The following is a 20,661-nucleotide window of genomic DNA, read 5'->3' on the forward strand; positions in this document are numbered from 1 at the left end:
AAGTCGGTAAAATTCATATGTGCCATTTTAACTGTAATTTGGAAAGATGTTTTTCAGTAAGATAGAGAAATTAGATTCCTGAATTAGATAAATATGAAGAATATTTTCTCTTAACATATTTATTAATAAATATAGAAAAATGTAGATTAAAATTAATGGGATATGAAACAAGGGCAATAAAGATGATATTCTGATATCTAGAAACTAATTATAATTTTTAAAACTTTCAGATCATACCAAGAGCCACAGTTAACTAAAATGAAGAGATGGATTTTGTGAAGAAGTAATGAATAAGCTTTTGGGTTATTTGATCATCAGATTAATGAAGTGGAATAAATTATATCAACACATTCAAAGACCATATAAATTTCTTGCTGATTTGATAGAAAATACCAACATTGATTAAGGTAACATCGAATTCATAGCATGCTTCTGCAAAGGGATATTGAGTGTTATCAGTACAAGAGTATTTGAAATTGGTCACTGCTTGAGTAAAATGGAAATGCCCAGAAATCTTACCATTAGTTACACAAAGTAGTAACCAAAGAGTATGCAGCCAGAAAAAGTAGGAGTATGTCCTTATAGAGTTGTATGATGTGGTTAATTAATTTGAAAAATTATATTACTTGTGTGGATTTTGTGATTTTTGGGGTATATGTCAGCTTCTTAAGTTTTTTTGTGTGTGATTTATAACTTTTTTTCATTTAGAATAAATATTCATTTTGGTAGCTAATTCTACATATGTAATTTTTTATTATTTTTCAGAAAGAAGACGTTCTGAATTGGATGTTTCAAGCCCACATAAGCAGGATCTGCCCCCGTACAGGGGATATATGAAGGATCAAGGAAGGAATTGGAGGGGTCTTGATGCTGGGGAGAGTCTTGGATGACAGTTAAGTCTTCTTCACAGTTGCTATCTCAGCTGCCATGGTCATTAGGTCAGTGAGGAGCTGTCAGCCTTTCACAAGCTCCCCACTTTTTCTTCCATATTTGCTGCAACTATTACTGCCGTTACATCAATGACTGTCTGCCGGACACTGAATTGTGTGTGCAGTGCAGGGAAGAATAAGAGTATCTTTGGTAAAAAGTCACCATAAGGTCAGCGCCAAAGAAAGAGTCTTCTGTGGTACATAAGACGATTTTGCCTCTTGGACGTATTAAAGGGCTCAAAACGGACAGATGAGACTGAAATAGACAGTAATGGATGCAAAATTGACCAGTGGTGACCACTGAGTTTCCAGATAGGTTGGTGATCTGCTTGAAAGATGAAGATATGAGACATGTAAACTGAGTTTACATATCTTAGACTTTTTTTTTTAGGGTGGTACCGGAGGCATATGGAAATTCCCAGACTAGGTGTTGAACTGGAGCTGGAACTGCCAGCTTATACCAACTGAGTTTACATATCTTAGACATTTTTTTTTTAGGGTGGTACCAGAGGCATATGGAAATTCCCAGTCTAGGTGTTGAATTGGAGCCAGCCTATGCCACAGCCACAGCAATGCTGGATTCTAGCCCCATCTGCGACCTACGCCACAGTTTGTGGCAATGCCAGATCCTTAACTCACCGAGCGAAGCCAATGACGAACTCTCATCCTCATGTATACAGGTGGGGTTCTTTACCTGCTGAGTCACAACAGGAATTCCTATCTTTGATTTAAACTGTATGTTATTTGGGGTGACTTGCAGCAAGGGGGCAGCTGATGAAGACCCAGTAGGATAAAGGGAGTCGCCAAAGGACCTCCTTGCCCATGCCATCCCAGGGAACCTACCCTGACCCCTTGCTGCAAAATATTAGCTATAAGTTGTAGTGGCTACTGAATTACTTAGCTGATTTTGTTGTTGTTAATCCCTTAAGGTGGGCCACCAAAAAACAGGAGAACTTTAAATTGTGCACGAATACAAAATGTTGAGATCCATGAAACTAAAAGATAGAAACTCTTTTGAGTACAAATGTCATATCTCATTTTGTTTGGAGCAATTAACTATGGGGATGCTTTCAATTCATGACAGTGTTCTTTGTTCTGTAGTAAATGATGGACTTTGCAAGATCAGTCAACACAAATTCATTTGTCACACACCTAGTGGGCCCAGGCACAGTGCCTGCAGCTGGACATAGAACAAAATGAGGTTAATAGAGCTTTCTATCTGAGCTCATTAAGCAGGACCTAAAATAAGTATAGTATATGGCAATATAACATAAGAGCTTTGGGAAAGACAAGGCTAACAGGAATGTTAGTATGTTGACTCTAGAAAGGACTGGAAGGAAAAGAGCTTTTATTCTTTATGGAAGTAGAATCACTGCCTCAGAGAAAAAGAATGGAAGAAGGAAATTATCCCCTGGTGAGAATGAAGGTTAATTTTTTATTTCTTCCTTTGGGAAGCCTTTATAAAGCAGTAATTTTTTTTATCTTCAGGGGCCTGACATTTTTAAACTAATTTATACAAACGTCCTAGTGTATTAATATATTTTTATGATAGAAAAAAATATGCTTTATAGGTGACTTGAAGCGATAGTAGGAACAAAAATTAAAGAGAGCAACAACAATGTTAGGACACCTGAAAACTCACTTGTCTCACTTCATGATTTTGCTGAACATCAGCTAAAAGTGCATTCTTTTACCTTTCTTCCATTAAAAAAAAAATTCTGCTCCATTAAAAATTTTCTTAAATAAGCCAACTTACATTTTTATTTATTTAGACTAAATCCTCAAAAGTTATTTTTGAAACCTGATTAAGATTTAATTTAAGCCCCTACTTTTAAGAGACAAGCATTTTTGCTCTGAGTTCCAAGGAGAGCTTAGAATTCTCCTTGATATTTGTAAATCTCATCAAGATTATCACGGTAGGAGCCAAATCATATCTTGGTTTGCATAGAATTTTCGAAGCCACTAATAACCCATACGGTTAAACCCTAATCATCTCAGCGGGGGCTGTACCTGCTGTTCTAAGTTTGGTGGAAGATAATTGCAGCTTAAAGTATCAGAGGAAAGAAGGAAAGATATGTAGTAATATTCCCTTTTGTAGCAAACAGGGACAGTTGGAGGAACGAATTCTCTAATTATGGTTTCTGAATTATTTATTTTGTGTCACAAATGTCACAGGGCTTTTATTGAAGTTTTTGGTCATTGCTTAACATGGGATCTAGCATCTCAAGGCTCTCCTAATAAAATTTAAGTCATTAACTTTCCTTGCAAGGGTGGAAGAAAAAGGAACTATTACTATAACCATTGCATTCTGTAGACCTGGGAAGTATGGCCAAGCAAAGAACACAAAGGAGAAAGCTAGGCATTTCCAAGGAAGTGGGGTATCCGTTCCATCTGCCTGGCTGCGATATGGAGCAGATGGCCCAGGCAGCATGCTGCAGGAATTACTGGAGCCAGCAGGCAGCAAGTGAAGCCTGCCATGTGAAAAGGGTTTCAATCAGTTAGGGCAAGGAAAAGTGATATTTATGTTCCTGATCTTTTGCTTTCTGCATTTGTAGACATGAACTATAACTTCAGCAGGACAGGAGTTCCCATTGTGGCTCAGCAGTAACAAACTCAACTAATATCCTTGAGGATGAGGGTTCAATCCCTAGCTCCACTCAGTGGGCTAAGGATCCAGCACTGCCACAAGCTGCAGCATAAGTCTGAGGATCTGGCATGGCTGTGGCCAACAGGTGCAGCTCCAATTCAACCCCTAGCCTGGGAACTTCCATGTGCTACAGGTATAGCCCTAAAAAGCAAAAAGAAAAAAAAAAGTGAGCAGGACAGATGCAAGTATAAGGTGGAATAATCTCTGGATAGGTCTACTGGGGCCAGAAGCCAAAGAACACGACTCTGGATGCTAAGCCCAAATCCTAACATCTTCCAAGTAACAGCTCACCCTTGTGCAATGCTTTTTATCCCAAGCTTTTAAGACATCACAGCCTTGCTAAGTAGGTTTTAATTTTGTTCCTAATTTAAAATGAGGGAATGAGGGAGTCATGGTACAGCAGAAAAAAATCCGACTGGGAACCATGAGGTTGCGGGTTCGATCCTTGGCCTTGCTCAGTGGGTTAAAGATCTGGCGTTGCCGTGAACTGTGGTGTAGGTCGCAGACGTGGCTCGGATCTGGGGTGGCTGTGGCATAGGCTGGCAGCAACAGCTCCGATTGGACCCCTAGCCTGGGAACCTCCATATCCCACAAGTGCAGCCCTGAAGAGACAAAAGACCAAAAAAATAAAATAAAATAAAATAAAATAAATAAATAAATAAAATAAAATAAAATGAGGGAATGAAAATAAATAAATACTTAAAATGAGGGAATGGGAGTTCCCATTGTAATGAAAGCAGAAACGAATCTGACTAGTATCCATGATGACGCAGGTTTGATCCCTGGCCTTGCTCAGTGGGTTGAGGATCTGGAGTTGCTATGAGCTGTGGTGTAGGTTGCCAACAAGGCTTGGATCCAGTGTTGCTGTGGCTGTGGCTGTGGCATAGGCTGGCAGCTACAGATCCAATTTGACCCCTAGCCCAGAAAGCCTCCATATGCCACGGGTTTGGCCCTAAAAAGCAAAAAAAAAAAATTAATTAAAAAAAATAAAATGGGGGAATGTGGCCCCAAAGGAGGTAAGTTGATAATTCATCCTCAACTGAGTTTTTTTCTGACTCACTCATAGCCATGACTTAAGGCTCCTTCTCTGGAAGATGTGTACTTGGTTAAAGCAGGTCCCTTTCTCCATCATACATATAGAGGGAAGCACAGAAGTCACTTGCTCAACAAATACCACATAAGTGCCATGTGCCAGATGCCATCAACACTGAGTGGATACTGGGGAGTGACAACCAGAGGTATTTATAACCCAGTGACTCTCAATAAAAATTTTCTGAGAGTTCTCACTGTGGTTAAGGATCTGGTGTTGTCTCTGTCTTGGGTCACTGCTGAGGTGTGGGTTCCATGTCCACCAGGCAGTGGTTTAAGGATCCAGTGTTGCCACAGTTGTGGCTGGGATTCAATCCGGGGCCTGGGAACTTCCATATGCTTCTTTCCTCTATCGAGAGAATTCACTTTCTCCCTCCTTCTGAAGACTGCCTGTCGCATTGCCCTGCTCTGGAATTCATGATGGCTTTGGCATTCTGTTGCCCTTGAGCCTCTCCCATCCCCGCTTTTGTACCTTCCAAACTGGATCACATCCTGTGCTCCCCCAGCCTGCCGGACACTTGGCTCTTCAGCTTCTTTGATGAGTCTCTTCTTTCTACCTGGAATTCATCACTTCTCACTCACCTCAAAATCCTTCTTTCCCAATTCCAATGCAAATTTCCTCTACAAAAGTGTCCCTGGATTCTGCCCATATGCCACAAGCAAAATCACTCTCCTCTCCTCGGAGTTTCCCAGGATGCCTCTAGGGGCATTCGGTACATTTTGTCAGCATTGTGATTATTTTGTACTGGTCTTACCAACCCATTTTTATTGGCAGATTTTTAAGGGAATGTTTCAGTCTATCCAACTTCATGTAACCCAAGATCCAGCAATGTATTGAAGAAATGACTTGAAAATAATTTTCCTTGGAGTTCCCGTCATGGCTCAGTGGTTAACGAATCCAACTAGGAACCATGAGGTTGTGGGTTCAATCCCTGGCCTTGCTCAGTGGGTTAAGGATCCGGTGTTGCCGTGAGCTGTGGTGTAAATCTCAGACACGGCTCGGATCCCGAGTTGCCGTGGCTCTGGTGTAGGCCGGTGGCTACAGCTCCAATTAGACCCCTAGCCTGGGAATCACTATATGCCACAGGAGTGGCCCTAGAAAAGGCAAAAAGACAAAAATAAAAGAAAATAATTTTCCTTGAACACAATTTTCCCCTTTTTATTTTATTATTTTATTTTATTTTATTGCTTTTTAGGGCTACACCTATGGCACATGGAGGTTCCCAGGCTAGGGGTCAAATCTAATTGGAGCTATAGCTGCCGGCCTACAGCACAGCAATGCCAGATCTGAGACTCGTCTGCAACCTACACTGAAGCTCAAGGCAATGCTGGATCCTTAACCCACTGAGTGAGGCCAGGGGTCGAACCCACGTTGTCATGGATACTAGTTGAATTCATTTCCACTGTGCCACAGCAGGAACTCCCTGAACATAATTTTCCTTGAACAAAATTTTCCCTTTTGTTTTTCCTGCTTTTTAGGGCCATACCCGTGGCATATAGAAGTTCCCAGGCTAGGGGTTGAGTCTAATCAGAGCTATACATGCTGGCCTACACCACAGCCATAACAACTCTGGATCCGGATCTGAGCAGCGTCTTCAACCTACACTGCAGCTCAAAGCTGGTGGATCCTTTACCCACCGAGCAAGACCAGGGATCAAATCCACATTCTCATGGATACTAGTCAGATTCATTTCCACTGCACGACAACAGGAGCTCCCTGAACACAATTTTCCTCAAACACAATTTTCTATGTATTAAAGACAGCCCTGTGATTAAAAACTAAATTATGCCAGATTTTGAGAATGAATGTCATTACCCAAGACCAAGCAGAGATGGAGAACTTTCTTCTAAAACATTATGATACTTCCTGAAAGGAAGTATCACAAATGGGAATATTTTCAATCTTTTTAGTGAAAATGATCTTTTTTTCCCCCAGAATGGTAGTGGTTTTTTTGTTTGTTTTGGTTTTGGTTTTGGTTTTGGTTGTTTCTAGGGCTGCACCCGGGGCATATGGAGGTTCCCAGGCTAGGGGGTCTAATCGGAGCTGTAGCCACCACCCTATACCACAGCCACAGCGAGGCCAGATCCAGGTCTGCAACCACAGCTCACGGCAACACTAGGTCCTTAACCCACTGATCGAGGCCAGGGATTGAACCCTCAACCTCATGGTTCCTAGTCAGATTTGTTAACCACTGAGCCACGACAGAAATTCCTGATTTTCTTTTTATTCAAGACTTACAGAGAAAGATGTTATCTTTAAAGCCTTCATTATCCCTTCCAAGTTCTAGGCTCATCACCTCAGTCCTATATTCTAGCAATAGCTTCATAAATGGGCTCTCTGACTGCTGACTCTCTCCGCCGCCCGCCCAAGTCTCCTCTAAACCACCTCTGTCTAGGCTCCAAAGAGGTATTTCTAAAACATCACTCGGAAGAGGCAATAGACCCTAGTGGTTAAGAGACTGGGCTCTGCAGTCAACAATACTCAGGTCTGTATCTCTTTTTGGCCACTGACAAGCTGTGTGACTTTGGAAAAATTACTTATCTTCTCCAAGTCTCATTTTCTTCTTCCATATTATTCAAGAAAAAGACTATTCTGCCTCATAGCATTGTTGTGAAAATTTCTCATATAAAATGCTCAAGTAACATGTCTGGCATAAAGTCTCCTTTACTGAATGCTATTTTTTTTTTCTTTTTACAGCCACACCTGCAGTATATGGAAGTTCCCAGGCTAGCAGTTGAATCTAAGAAGCATCTGTGACTTATGACACAGCTTGTGGCAAAGCCAGATCCTTAACCTACTGAGTGAGGTCAGGGATCCAACCCATATCTTCATGGACAGTATTTTGGGTTCTTAACCCCCTGAGCCACAGCAGGAGCTCCTGAATACTGTCATTTTCATATCATTCCTTTCTTTAAAAGGGAAGAGGAATTACTGTTGTGGCTCAGCATTAACGAACCTGATTGGTATCAATGAGGGTGTGGGTTCAAACCCTGGCCTCGCTCAGTGGGTTAAATATCCAGCATTGCCCTGAGCTGTGGTGTAGGTCTCAGACTTGGCTTGGATCTGACATTGTTGTGGCTATAGCTCCGATTTGACCCCTAGCCTGGGAACTTCCATATGCCACCGATGTGGCCCTAAAAAGACAAATGTACACACACACACACACACACACACACACACACACACACACACACACACACATGTGAAGGAGAAGAAAAAGAAAATCAAGAAGGAGGAGGAGGAGAAAAAAAGAGAATAAAATTTTTACTGGCTCTGCGTAAGTTACAGTATAAAATACATATTTCTTGGCTTGGAATTTAAAAATATAAAGCCCTTCATAATCTAACCTCATCCTATCTTTACAGCATGATTTTCTCTTCCTTTCTTCCATGGAAGCCCTCCCTTCAGCCACAAAGAATTTTTCAATTTTTCCAAGTCATTCTTTCTCACACCCATGAATATGTTAGTCTCTCTGACTGGAATTCATCTCAAGTCCATTTATTAAATTCCTACATCATTCAAGACTGAAGAATAAGATCCTTGGTGAAGTCTTATTACCCAGACAGAACAAATTCACCCATTTTGTTTCCAAAGCCATGCTATTCTTACTTCTATAAAGTAAGCGTCATATGGCATTGTCATCATTTATTTATCTTTTATTCATTAAGCTATAAAAATCCTTTTAAGAAGTGTCTTATTAATGTTTGGTTAGATAACATCTAGCAGGAATGCCTGGTATAGCATAAAGATAAAAATATCCATAAAGATAAAAATATTCCATAAAAATATTTTTAAATGAATTAATAAATGTATAAATGAATAAATTCAGGAAACAAGGGAATCATTCTTTGTGGAAGAAAGATGTGAAGTCAGCTAACACATATTTTAGCTGAGTATTTATTTCACTTATAAAAACGAAACAACAATATCCATACACACACACTCAAATGTGCCAAGAAATCAACCATAAGCTCTAGATAAGCCACAGGGAACCATATTCAATATCCCATAATAACCTATAGTGGAAAATAATCTGAAAAGTGTGTGTGTGTGTGTGTGTGTGTGTGTGTGTGTGTGTATGTTTTAAAATAACAGAATCACTTTGCTGTACACCTGAAACTAACATAATATTGTAAATCAGCCATATTTCATTACAAAATTTAAAAATAAATAAAGAAAACAATTTAATATCAGGAAATGATTTGAGAAAATAGCATGCCTTCTGTGCTTGCTTATCTTAACTTTCTAAAGCCCTTTTTCACATCTTCAATAAGTTCTGGGCGGTCAAAGTTCATAAGGAAGACCTGGAGCCATCATAAGTCTAAATCCGTTTTCCAGTTACCTTTCAGTTTATTACAAGTTTCCAATTTTTGGTCCATTGGGGTTTACCATGATAAGAAAGTCAATAAGGATTATACTTCTGGGGCTTATCAAAGCAAATCCTAGACAAAGGAAAACCTTTAGGCCCAAAGATACACCTTGTGTTATCACAATTTAATAGCAAATATATATAAATAAACAAGCCAAATGCCTAAAATACAATGCTGTTAACTACACCCTGGCACATTTATTTGGTGGAATTCTGCTTTTTAAAATGATGCTTCTAATGTGCAAATAGCATCATGGGAAACTATTTTAAATAAGTTAAAGTTGTAACTGCAAATAGGCAAGGATCACAGCCATGTAATAAAAACATTGTAGAGACAAAATGTTGAGAAAATACATCAAATATGAATAATATTTGGGTAGTAGAGCCATGACTTTTTTCTTTACTCATCAGTAATTTCCAAGTATTCTTTAATAAAATCTATTATTGTCATAAAATATTACTTGATTTTAATCCCAAAGTATGTTATTTTTATTATAAAATGTTACTTAATTTTTAATCCTAAAGCATATTTTGATGGACTAACCCTGCCAACTCAAAGCCTTGGGCCATTTTAGTCCAATGTACCTTAGATGCTTCTAAGAGTCATTCGGCCTTCTTAAAAAACTGTTCTACATATTTGTTTGCCAAGATTTTTTTTTTTTTTTTTTTTGTCTTTTTGCTATTTCTTGGGCCACTCTGGTGGCATATGGAGGTTTCCAGTCTAGGGGTCCAATCGGAGCTGTAGCCATTGGCCTACACCAGAGCCACAGCAACACAGGATCCGAGCCGCGTCTACAAACTACACCACAGCTCACGGCAACGTTGGATCCTTTAACCCACTGAGCAAGGGCAGAGATCGAACCCTCAACCTCATGGTTCCTAGTCGGATTCATTAACCACTGCGCCACGAGGGGAACTCCAAGATTTTATTTCAGTTCTACAACCTTCTATGGAGCATTTTTTGTGTGGAGTCTTTGTGTTAGGCCTTGGGTTGGGGGAGAGAAGATACAAAGATAATATATAACATCTCACAGCAAGCACATCACCCTGTAGTGATGTGGCCACACACACAGATTCCCAGCTGTCTCCAGCACATCCATGTGCATCAAATGCTCTGCTAGAGATGAAAGGCAAGATCTACTTTACTTGCAGCCCTGGAGGAGTGTGTACAGGAAGCTGGCATTTGAGTTAGGAATTAAGGGTTGTGAAATATAAAATTGAAAGGGAGAATGTTCCTGAAAGAGGAAGAAAGGCCTTAAAACGCATGCAGGGTAATGAGTTGTCTGCCATGTGGGAACATTCAATATGACATGGGGAAAGACTTGGAATGAGGTGGGCATAATTGCAATGATGCAATTGTTGGCAGTGTACACGAGAAGCCTAAATAAACTTGATCTTCTTCCAAGCTTTGGATATTGTATATTTAATTTATTCTGAAATACTCATATATCCATATCTCGATTTCCCATGTTTTGGCCTTTTTTTTTTTTTTTTTTTGGTCTTTTTAAGGCCATACTCCCAGCATATGGAGGTTCCCAGGCCAGGGGTTGAATCAGAGCTGCAGCCTCCGGCCTGCGCCAGAACCACAGGATTGCAGGATCCGAGCTGTGTCTGTGACCTACACCACAGCTCAAGGCAATGCTGGATCCTTAACCCACTGAGCAAGGTCAGGGATTGAACCCATATCCTCATGGATCCTGGTTGGGTTCATTACCACTGAGTCACAGTGGGAACTCTATGTTTCAGCCTATTTTTATTTTCAGTTCTGGACTTGCAAAATTATAATTATATTAGGAAATATAATAAAAATATAAAATTTTATTCAGGATTTACCTGTGCCTAGGCCTTCTGTTAAGCGTTTTCCATATATTATCTCACATGAGCCTCATGAAAATCACAGGAAGTAGGTCCTTATCCCCATTCTGCAGATGGATAGACTGAGTCACAGAAATATTAAATAATTTTCCCAAGTCACACAGATAGTAGGTAGGAATGAAAAGACATGAAGGCCAAAACTAATCACATGACTCATTAAATTAAAAGTAATTCTCAGGACTAGAACAGACTAGACCGCAGAATGCCCTCTGATGTAGTTCAACAAGGTGGCCACTAGATGGCAGAACTGGCCCACCTTGGATAGAGTTTGGACTGGGTGCGGTCCAATCTTGGAAACCTTTATGGGGTTTAAGCAATGATTAGAAACAGCTGATTCTCTCCAAATTAAGCAAAGATAGGGCTAATATGCATGCCTATATAGTTATACTTTAACAGGAAAAATTTCATTTTTCAAAATCAAGAACCACAATCTTTGATAATTTCCCACATATTTAGAAATGTGTAATCTACAACATAAAACTAAAGAGGAGTTCCTATGGTGGCTCAGAGGTAACAAATCCAACTAGTACCATGAGGCTGTGGGTTCAATCTTTGGCTTCTCTCAGTGGGTTAAGGATCCGGTGTTGCCGTGAGCTGTGGCATAGGCCGCAGATGAGGCTTGATCCCGCTTTGCTGTGGATGTGGCTCCAATTCGACCCCTAGCTTGGGAATTTCCGTATGCCGTGGGTGTGGCCCTAAAAAGCCAAAAAATAAAAAACAATTAAAAAATACATAAATAAAAAGGTTATGTCTTCTCATTTCTTCCTTCACAGAGGAGGGGGTACTAGGCGCCTGGCCTTTTTAAATGAGGCTCTTTCTGGTTTCAATCACCATGTCTTTGTCTGCTGCAGTAAAAAGTGAGAGTGCTACACCTCGTTTTAGGGAATGAAGACTCTCCAGGGCCTGACTTAGGCACCATATTTGTACCCTGGGTTGACTTGTACCTATTCCTCCACCCTGGGAAATTTGCAACTGTTTAACTCAGGTGAATCAGGTACAAATATTTAACAGGGATTATGCAAGAGAAACATCATCCAGGAAATCAGTTTAACAGGCAGAACCTAATGCTATCATTTGTCATCTGTTTTTCAGGTTGAAGTCAAAACTCAAGAGACCTTTGCTCAAAGAGCTAAAATTGTCCTATCTATTAATGGCATGGACTCTCAGGAAGTTCACTCATAGAAGTACCCAGCTTCTAGGTGGGAATAGATCAACATGACATTCCTCCAAACCTTGAGATAAAACACAGGCTCCACCCAAATCACCATATCCTGGGGCTTCTGTGAAATGATGGGCCCAAGAGAGGGACCTTCTAAACGTGGAAGGGACACATGAGGCCAAGGCGCATCAAGTTCAGATGACACTGAACCCATACAAACCTTGACCCCCTAGTTCCTGTTTCCTAGAAAGAGCATGATCCTGGGGCAATTCAGCCTCTCCCAGAACCCCTGCACAGCCCCAGTTCTGTTTAAAAGAAAAAAGAAAAAATCCTAGTCAGAAAACACGTCACTGAAGAACACAAAGAAGAATTTGTAATTCCAAAACGTGAAATGAGAGGAGGCATTCAAAGCCATGTCCAGTGAAAGAGAAAGTGTCTCCCATTGTACTTTTGCTAGAACAGGCCCTGGAGGCTTTTCTCATAAATGAGAACAAAATTCTTCCTCCTTCTTCAAAAAGAAGAAACACGAATATCTTTGTATCAGATTCCTGAGTATTTATAGAGATGCATTTTTTAATATATCTTTATTTAATCAGCTTTATTGAGGTATGATTAACAGAATATAAAAAGTACTGATTTTAAGGTTACACTTTGTTGAGTTTTAGCAAACACATACTATCCACAACCACTATTGTGAACATTTCTCATGACTCCCCAAATTGAACATTCTTCTGTGCACACAACTCCTTCCTCCCACCCCTCTCCCAGGTCCTCAGTTCCTCAAAGACTTTACTTTCCATCACTCTAGTTTTTCTTTTTCCATAATATCATAAGATGAAATCGTATCACATATGGTCTTTTCTTGCCTGGCTTCTTTCACTCAGTGTAATGTTTTTAAGATGCATCCATGATATTGAAAGTATCAATGAAGGGCTTTTTTAATTAAAACATAGCTGATTTACAATATTGTGTTAGTTTCAGGTATACAGCACAGTGATTCAGTATTTTTGCAGATTATATTCCATTAGAGGTTATTACAAGATAATGGGTAAAGGGAGTTCCTATTGTGGCTCAGCGGGTTACAAACCTGACTAGCATCCACGAGGATGCAAGTTCCACCCCGGCTTCACTCCAGGATCCGGCGTTGCCTTGAGCTGTGGTGTAGGTCGAAGACATGATTCGGATCCCGAGGTGCTATGGCTGTGGTTAGGCTGGCAGCTGCAGCTCTGATTCAACGCCCAGCCAGGGAATTTCCATATGCCCTGAAAAGCCAAAAAGAAAACAAAACCAAGATAATGGGTATAATTCCCCGTGCTAAGTAAAGCTTTGTTTCGTATCCCTTTAATGCATGAGTTTATATCTGTTAATCTGGAGTTCCTGTCATGCTCAGAGAAAATGAATCTGACTGGCATCCGTGAGGGCACAGGTGTGATCCTTAGCCTCACTCAGTGGGTTAAGGATCTAGCATTGCCACGAGCTATAGGTCGCAGTCGTGGCTTGGATCCCGAGTTCCTGTGGCTATGGTGTAGGCCAGCAGCTACAGCTCAGTTTCAAACCCTAGCCTGAGAACCTCTGTATGCCTCGGATGCAGCTCCAAAAAGACCAAAAAAAAAAAAAAGAAAAGAAAGAATTTATATCTGTTAATCACATACACCTAATTTCTCCCTCCCCCATTCCGTCTCCCCTTTGGTAGCAACAAGTTTGTTTTCTATGTTTGTGAGTCAGTTCCTGTTTTGCACATACATTCATTTTTATTAATTTTTATATTAGTGGAGAGTTTTTTGCTAACATTTTATAATGTAGATATAATTAATTTATCCATTCACCATACCAAACATTTCCTTATTTTAGTTTTTAGTGATCATAAATAAAGTCACCAGGAACGTTCAAACATAGGTCTTTGCATGAACATATTTTTCATTTATTTTGGGTAAATTTCAGGAGAGGGATTGCAAGATCCTCTAGGATACATATGTTTGACTTTTTAAGACTCAGCACACTGTAGGTCTTCTGGCTAAATCCATGAGTCTGGAAATAGGAAAGGAGCAAAGGGCCTTTCCCACATAGGAGCTGCGCTGACACCCGTCTTTGGAGTTTCAGGCATTCATTATTGCTTGTATCTTGTCTTTGGTCAGAGTGATAAAACAACCAAGATTTTATCTGCTCCTGAGAAGATAGAGCTGTCAGCCCCTGCTGCCTTTCTCTCACACATCTAGGCCAGGGGTCTACACTCCTTGCTCTAGTGCTTTCAACCAGCAACTCTGCTTCGGGATCTAAGATGTCAGAACCACTAATAATAAAGCTATCCATGGCTTTTCTTTTTTCTGTTTTGTTCTGGGGGCTTTGGTTTTGCTTTTTTGTTGTTGTTTTTGGCTTTTCTTTTTTCTGTTTTGCTTTGTTTTGTTTTGGAGGAGGGTTGTTTTTGTTTTTATGTTTTTGTTTTTTGGCTTTTCTTTGTCAGTGTTTCTCTGTGTGTACTTCTCCCAAGGAAGTGCCAAGGTAGAGGAAATACTAATAGTACCGAATCCTCTAGCCAAATGTTCTCCAGTTGCACCCCTAAGGGACCTGAACAGCCAACATCTGTATGTATGAGTATCTGGTGCCTAAATGTTACACACTAATTGTGACTGTAATTCTGTAATTCCAGAAGTTAGAATGTGTAACATCTCTGACTGAATTTAGAGTTTGGAAATAAGAATTTGGAATATGTAGGACTGAAAAGAGAAATTAACAATAAAATAAATGCATCAGACGCTATTGCCATGTATTTTTTAGTGTCTACTGTGTTGTACCGTGAACTTTTCTGGGCACTATTTGTAGATGACGTTGTCCTACATATAGAAAATTCTAATGTCTCCACCAAAAATATTTTAAGAGCTAATAAATGAATTTTATTTTATTTTTTTTTATTTTCCCACTGTACAGCAAGGGGGTCAGGTTATCCTTAGATGTATACACTGCAGTTACAGAATAAATGAATTTTAAAAAATAGTGAAAAGGTGTTCCTGTCGCTGCTCAGTGGTTAACAAACCCAAGAGTGTCTGTGAGGACATGGGCTCAATCCCTGGCCTTGCTCAGGGGGTTAAGGATCCAGCATTGCCATGAGCTGTGGTATAAGTCACAGACTTGGCTCGGATCCTGCTTTGCTGTGGCTGTGGTGTGGGGAACCACCATATGCCACAAGTGCAGCCCCGAAAAAAAGACAAAAGACAAAAATAAATGTGTTCTTCCTTGTTTTTGTGTCCAATGGTTTGTAGTCTCACACTTAGGTCTTTAAATCTTTAATCTCAGTTTATTTTTGTATATGGTATGAGGAAATGTTCTAAACTTTTTTTTTTTTTTTTTTTTTTTTTTGGCTGTGCCTTCAGCATGCAGAAGTTCTCAAGGCAAGGATCAGACTTGAGCCATGGCAGTGACAACTCTTAATCCTTAACTGCTCCAGGGAACTCCTAAAACTCATTATTTTCTATGTCATGTAGCTGTCCAGTTTTCCAACATCACTTACTGAAGATACTATCTTTTCTCCATTGTATGTTCTTGCCTCCTTTGTCATAGACTAATTGATCACAAGTGTGTGAATTTATTTCTGGGCTCTATATTCTGTTCCACTAATCATGTGTCTACTTTTCTGTCAGTACCATGCTATTTGGGTTACTGTAACTTTGTACTATAGTCTGAACTCATGGAGCATGATGTACCCAACTTGTTCTTTTTCTCAAGATTGCTTTGGCTATCAGTGGTCTTCTCTGGTTTAATATAAATTTTAGGACTGTTTGTTCCGGTTCTTTGAAAAATGTTATGGGTATTGTGATAGGCATTGCATTAAATCTGTAGATTGCTTTTTGTATGGGCATGTTAACAATATTAATTATTCCAATCCATGAACACAGGGTATCTTGCCATTTCTTTGCATCATCTTCAGTTTCCTTCATCAGTGTTTGATAGTTTTCAAAGTATAGGTTTTTATCTCCTTGGTTAAGTTTATTCCTTGGTATTTTATTCCTTTAATGCAATTTTAAACATTTGCTTCCTCACTTTCTCTTTCTGATAGTTGTCCTTCTGACAGCAGAAAAGCAACAGATTTTGTATATTAATCTTGTATCCTACAACTTCACTTTGCCCCTTGGCATCCAAAGGTTTATTCTCTATTGTCTGAGTCTGTTCATGAAGGTTATTTTTTTTTCCTATTTATTTATTTTGTATTCTGCCCTTTTTTTAGGGCCACACCAGCGGCATATGGAGGTTCCAAGGCTAGGGGTCTAATCGGAGCTGTTGCTGCCAGCCTATGCCACAGCCACAGCAACGCTAGATCCAAGCTGCCTCTGCAACCTACACCACAGCTGAAGACAACACCAGATCCTTAACCCACTGAGCCAGGGATTGAGCAAGCACCCTCATGGTTCCTTGTAGGATTCGTTTCCTCTGCACCATGACGGGAACTCCTGAAGCTTATTTTTTAATGGGATAAGAAGATGACTGGTTCATCAATGAATGGGCAAACACACACATACACACACACACACACAAAACATCAATGCTGAGCAAAGAATAACATCAAGATGATGTGATAGTAGGGATTTATGGAAGCCTCTCTGAAGAAGCCAACCATGTATGGATCCTAGGCCAAAGAGGCAGCCAGTGCCAAGGTTCTAGGTAGAACAACCTGAGGAACAGGGAGAAAGCTGCTTTGGGCAGAGCCTGGGGTGGGAAAGCAGGGTGTGCATCAGGGAAAGGAGATAACATCTTCTTGGTCAAAGTAAGTAGTTTGGATTTTATCCAATATATAGTCTGTATTCTGTCTCCAAATCCAAGTCTTTCACCTTATGTTTGAGAAATACAAGGCCCAAGAGGAAAACTAAGGTAAGAGGAATTGAGGTTGAGAATAAATTTATAAAAGTCTAATAAATATTTTCAAGTTCAGTGAACAAAATGATAAAACGGATCAAGAATGCTTGTCTTAGTGTTCCTGTTGTGGCTCAATGGGTTAGGGACCCAACATTGTCTCTGTGAGGATGTGGGTTTGATCCCTGGCCTCGCTCCATGGGTTAAGGATCCAGCATTGTCACGGCTGTAGCTCCAATTCGAGCCCTGGCCTGGGAACTTTCTTATGCCACTGGTGTGGCTGGCCTATTTGAAAAAAAAAAAAAATGCTTATCTTGCCTTCTAAAGACATCACCTTCCTTGCTCCCTTCTTCGGCACCACTCCACAATTTTATTATCCAACCACTTCCTCAGAATCTTAAAGATTTTTCTTCAGATGTATTTTATTTGTAATCGTGATGGAGTAGCTCATAAATTTTTGTCTATGCTCCAATGTTATGCAAATGTATGCAAATGAAAATTATGGTTTTGAAAACTTGTATCCCTGAGTGATACACAAGAACAATATGTAATAAAGCACTAAATCACGACATAATCAGCATGAAGATCATCTGTTTTCACGAGATGGCAAAACGATGACAGATCATGTAGAGTACAGCCAAAGGGCAGAGAGGTTGAGAGGCCAATTACTTGCCAATCTGCCTGAAATAGTGGGTGGGGGCCAGCTGCTCAGATGGGGTTGATTTTGGTTACAATTTGTAACTCCCAGCAACTTGCGCATATTTATCACAAAATTGTTATGGCTTATATGTAGCACACAGAAGTAAATTTGCAAATAGTAAAATACTGTAGTAGGGGAGTTCCCACTGCAGCTCAGTCGTAATAGGACCTGACTAGTGTCCATGAGGATACGGGTTCAATCCCTGGGGTAAGGATCAAGTGCTGCCCTGAGCTGTGGTGTAGGTTGAAGATGCAGCTCGGATCTGGTGTTGCTGTGGCTATGGTGTAGCCTGGCAGCTTCAGCTCCTATTCTGACCCCTAGCCCGGGAACACTAAAAAAAATAATAATAATAATAAAACCTGTAGTAGAGAATTTTCTGGATAGAAAGGACTTAGTTGATTGAAATTCTTAGTAAAGAAAAGTGGTAATAGGAGGATGTCATTTCAAAGGACTTTAAAATTAAAAGATTATTGAATCTAAGATTTCAGTTTATTCACAATTAACTCAAGCTAATTATAACAGTGATTTACTAGAAACTTATATGGTCAAGTAGTATACTAGATATTCATTTGTTTATGTAACCTCATTTAATTGTCCCAAAATATTATGCAGAAATCGAGGCTTAGGAATGAAAATTAACTTATCCAATTTCACACTTGCCAGTGACTCCACAGCAAGAGTTTTCATCCAAGTCTGTCAAAGTTCAGAGTCTCAGCTCTTAACCCCTGTCCCAGAATGAGGATGAACCAGAAAATTGTTCTCTAGGGCAGACAATTTCATAAAGACTAATAAAGCTATTCAAAAATAAATTCCATCTCCTTAGTAGGCTGGAGATATAGTTCCTATTTCTATTCCCTCATTCGCTCAAGTATTTCTTGAGTACTTGCTATGTGCCGGGCACTGTTCTATGCATGGAAAATTACAGCAACGAACAAAACACAGCCACTGTCTTCAGGAGTTTACATCACAGAAAGGAGGGCATGTTAGTTTCCTAAGGCTGTCATAAAAATCATCACAAATTTGGTGGTTTACACCAAAAAAAAAAAAAATTATTTTCTCACAATTCCGGAGACCAGGAGTCTTCCAGAAATCAAGGTGTTGGCAGTGCCATGCTCCCCTAAATGCTCTAAGAGAGAGTTCTTAGCTGTGGCTGCATATGCCCAATCTCTGCCTCCTCAGTCACACAACCTTTCCCTGTGTGTCTTCTCCCCTCTCTTCTCTTATGCGGACACTTGTTATTGAGTCAGAACCCACTCAGTTAATTCAGGATGAGCGTATCTAAAGATCCTTAACTTTCCACCGACAGAGTACTAGGGTTCCCTTTTTCCCACAAACCTCATCAGCTTTTGTTACTTGTGGTCTTTTTGATGATAGCCATTCTGAAATGTGTGAGATGATATCTAATCGTGGTTTTGATTTACATTTCCCTGATATTTAGAGCAGCCTTTAATGTGCCTGTTGGCCATTTGTATGTCTTCTTTGGAAGAATGTCTGCTCAGATCTTCTGCCTATATTTTGATTGTTGGATTTTGTTGTTGTTGTTATTTTATATGTGAGTCACATACTTAGCTTTTACAGGTTTTTTTATTTTTTTATATTGAGTTATATGAACTGTTTATATATTTTGGATATTACCCTCTTGTCAACTTCATATTTCCAAATATTTTCTCCCATTCAGTGAGTTGATGGTTTCCTTTCCTCTGCCAAAGCTTTTACTTTTAATTAGGTCCCATTTGTTTATTTTTGCTTTTGTTCCCTTTGCCTTAGAAGACAGATTCAAAAGAAAAAAGAAAAAAATTGCTGCCTTTACTCCAAAGGGTATGCTGCCTATGTTTTCTTCCAGGAGTCTTATGGTTTCCTATCTTACCTTCAGGTCTTTAATCCACTTGAGTTTATTTCTGAATACAGTGTGTGTATATCTAAAGGAAACTAAAACACTAATTTAAAAAGATGCATGTACCCCAATGTGCATATCAGCATTATTTACAATAGATAAGATATTGAATCAACCTAAGTGTCCATCAAGAGGTGACTGGATAAAGATGGTATAATATATATAAATTATATATATATATATATATCCAATGGAAAACTACTCAGCCATAAAAAAGAATGGTATTTTGCCATTGCAATAACATGGATGGATTTGGAGGGTATTATGTTTAGTGAAATAAGTTAGAGAAAGACAAATAATGTATATTATCATTTACATCTGGAATCTTAAAAATAAAAGTCAAATGAATATAAGAAAACAGGAATAGGTCACAGATGTAGAAACAAACCAGTGGCTACCAGTGGGGAGTAGGATGGGGGAAGGGGCAAAATAGGAATAGGGGATAAAGAGATATAAATTACTGTATGTAAAGTAAATATGCTACAAGGAAATATTTTACAGCACAGGGAATATAGTCAATATTTCATGATAAGTTTAAATGCAGTATAATCCATAAAAATATTAAACATTATGTTGTACGGGAAATATAATATATAATATTGTAAATAAACTGTAATATAATATTGTAAATTAACTCACTTCAAATAAAAGAAAAATAAAGCAAATGCTGGAGGTCTTGCTGTGGTGCAGTGGGTAAAGAATCTGACTCAGTGGTTTGGGTTACTGCAGAGATGCAAGTTCAATCCCTAGCCTGGTGCAGTGGGTTAAATCATCCCACATTATCACAGCTATGACCTACGCCACAGCTGCAGCAATGCCACATCTGCAGGTGAGTATTTTGATATGAATAAAGATTAGCTTTCTGGATAAAAATAAATAAATAATAAAATCCTTAGCTTAATTACATCTGCACCAATCCTTTATTAAAGTAAGGTCACAGTCACAGGTTCTAGGAATTAGAATATGGGGAGACTACAGTCCAACCCACTACAGATAAACAATGTTTTCCAATAAATAAGAAATCTATAGTGACATTAAATCCTATAGAGAAAAATAAAACAGGGCAGAGGAACAGTGAGTATAAGGATGCAGTGTGGTATTGACAGTGACTGGAAGGTGTCACTGAGAAGGTGGTATTTAAGAAGGGACCTAGAGA

Source organism: Sus scrofa, chromosome 4, assembly GCF_054392235.1.
Source record: "Sus scrofa isolate SSC_HxYL_T2T_F1_AM1 chromosome 4, Sscrofa_HxYL_maternal_Yorkshire_Landrace_v2.0, whole genome shotgun sequence".
In the NCBI taxonomy this organism is placed as follows: domain Eukaryota; kingdom Metazoa; phylum Chordata; class Mammalia; order Artiodactyla; family Suidae; genus Sus; species Sus scrofa.